Here is a 3,196-nt window from a genome sequence, read left to right as displayed (position 1 = left end):
TGGACCCTGGAGCTAGTGCGGATATTGGAAGCCTCAGAAGATAATATCATGTGCACTGTCAATCATTGGCTTGATTGTGTCATAGGAGGATTTGTGACAGAATTCACGGTCGATACCTCGGTCACTTACAGCGAAGCGGAGCGATGCTTCTTTATGTGGCCATAAGGTAAGTATTTAAGATCTTTGAATACTTGGATTAAGATGCTCTCGTGTTAAAAGAGGGTTATGTCATTACCTTGATGTTTGGAGCCACGAGAAGTGGAAAGTTATTTAGGGATAGAGGGAGAACATGTCTTGAATATAGCTCGCTGATTGAGCCTCCTCTAAGTGATGACGAAGGAGCGGCACAGGCTTCATCGTAGAGCGTTGTCCAGTTAATAAGGTAAGGTTTCCTGCAAATAACCCATCTGCCCACACCACCTCCACCTTCACCTCCACAGCATACACCTTCGCTCACACGATCACCACCTCTGCCACCATTTAATATGTCGAAAACAATGAAGTTTCCTGTTTTCAAGGGCTTGGGAAATGAGGACATGGACTAGTTTTGGTTTGTTGCGAAGGCCGTATGGACAACCCAAAATATTACAGATGATCATATGAAGAAATAATAGTTGGTTACTACTCTACAAGATTGTGCTTTGACATGGTACATTAAGTACTGCACTGGTAACTTGATGGCATTGTTGGCAGACACTCAGACCGTGTTGAATAAGGAATTCAGTAAGCCTGAGTCTGAATCACAATCAGTAATTGGATTCAAGGAAATCATGATGAGGCTTGGTGAAACACCCTGGGAGATGGATCAGAGATTGAAATGCCATATCCGCGAAGCTAACATGAATCTTACAGATGGGCAGCACCGCAAATGGTTTGTAATTTCGCTCTTACCCCCATCTAAGGGTTGCTTTATTGCAGCAAAAAAATGGGACCCAGGCAGAAGCCCTGGAAATTCCAACAAGGTTGCATGAGACATTGATTCAAGACACTGCTTTCAGAGTTCAGCATATTCACGTGGAGTTATAGAATCTTTTCCTAGATTCTCAAATCCTAAAGAAGGATAGAGTGGCTCAGCCAGAGGTGCGTGAAGAAGTTTGGTTTTTGAAATGTTAGAGTCAATGGCATGATAAAGATCACTTCTCTGTCTTCGAATTATGTTGCAGGAGGAGGACCAATGCCTCGAAGGCTAGAAGCTAAAGTAGGGCCAAGCACAGGTCCCACGCTATGGTGTTCTATCTGTCAGGTAGCTGGAAAGCATTTAACAGAGAATTGTCACTTGCCACAGAAATTTGTGCAAACATAGCAACAACTATTCTACAACATTTGCAAATAACTGGGCCACAAAGAGTGTAACTGCAGTAGCTATGAGTTGATGATGGAAAGAATGCCCATGTATCGAATGTAGACAGAAACTTGGGCTCCAGATCAAGGTTTTGGGGGAGCACGTAGAGGATATCAGGGATGCGGACGAGGCCGAGGAGGAGGAGGACCTACGAGAGGTCGGGGACAAGTCATTTGTTACAATTATGGAGTGCCAAGACACTACGCATGGGAGTGTACAAGCCCAACATGCCTATCGTGCCGATATTGTACTCAATTTAGTCGTGCAATAGAAGAATTCCCTGTATTGATAGCTAAAATGCAGGGGAAGATGGTGCAACCTCAATAGCCTACCCAGAACCTATAGATGATGAGGGTTGAACCCTGCAAAGAAGATCCTAATGTGAATATTGTGTTGCAAAGTGGAATGACATCTGCTGAGGATAAAGGAAAACAACCTACGGAAGTGAATGGGTCCGCAAGGCTCATGAAAAGGAGGTTGGGTTTGATTTGGAGCACATAAAAGAAAGGTTCATGGAAGCAAAGAATAGCTTCGTTGACGACTCTACCTCAGGAAGTTAGGATTAATTGTTTGAAAGAATGGACCCCTCCATGCTTACTACATTCTTGGAGACTTTTATGAAGCTGCTACGCAATAGAAAGGCCATGAAAGGATTACAGGAGTGGATAAATAAATGTGTTGGTAAAGAAACTTCTCCTAAAGGACCTCACATAGTCATAAAAATTGGTAAGAATAAGGCAAGAAGAGGGCGTGAGATGAGGCTCACTGTGCAAGTAGGAGAATATGAAATGGACCAAGTTATTTTGGACCTTGGGTTGGATGCAAATTTTTTTCCTAAACAAACATGGGAGAGAATGGGGAGACCTGCGCTGCAATGGTCTCCGATTCAGTTGAGGATGGAAAATCAACAGAAGATTATCCCCATGGGAATATTGTAGGGAGTGACGGTAGCATTGAAGGTGCGAGCGCGTTGGCCAATTTTGATGTGACGAAGATCGTGGATGATAACAATCCATACCCTGCACTCCTTGGGATTCATTGGGCTATCGACATGAATAGGGTAATCAATATGAAGAAGAGGACGATGTCATTTGAAATAAAATTGCTCCACATTGTAGTACCTTTGGACCCTATAGAAGGATCATGCTACATTGAAACAGTCTACGATTATGAGGAAAGCGATGATGATCTAGACCAGATCTATAAAATAACAACGCAAGATCAAGATTGGGTTAATCTGACAGCTGATGGGCGCATTGCAAGGGACAATGAAAGTTCTTTTACATTAGATGTAGATGAAGAGTTCGAGCACTGGAAGAATTGGTTGCATGAAGTATCTATGCTGCGTTGTAACATGATGACTAAATCGTTGAGCCATGTATCGTCAAAGGCAAGGATTTTGCCTTATTATGATGGTCTAACTAACGCAGATAATTTTTTGGATGAATTTGAAAGGGAAGCATCAGAGAAGCGTCACTTCCAAGCATTGGATTTGGTGCTATGCGCTATGCCCAGAAGATGGTGGGGTACACATAAAGACAATTTTGATGGATGGCATGAATATAGAAGAATGATGTGGTTGCGGTTTGGTCACCCAAAAGTTCTGCTAATAGAGAAATATGATGGAAGAAGTGATATGCATGATCATTTAGTAAAATGGACTGATGTTTATGGGATGGAGCCCCAACTAGAGTGGGTGCATTTATTCTGTCACACTTTGGATGTAATACCAATGAATTGGTACCTGGAAACAGAGCTTTGACATGGCACTAAAGAATGGGACGTTTTGAGACAGGGATTCTTAATGAACTCCAACATTGAATATGGGTTCGAATGTATTGTCGAGGCATTGCA

The sequence above is a fragment of the Pinus tabuliformis genome, chromosome 2_2, assembly GCF_031772625.1.
Source record: "Pinus tabuliformis cultivar Carrire ecotype Pingquan chromosome 2_2, CPIR1, whole genome shotgun sequence".
Classification (NCBI taxonomy): Eukaryota; Viridiplantae; Streptophyta; class Pinopsida; order Pinales; family Pinaceae; genus Pinus; species Pinus tabuliformis.
This window is presented reverse-complemented; position numbering follows the sequence as displayed.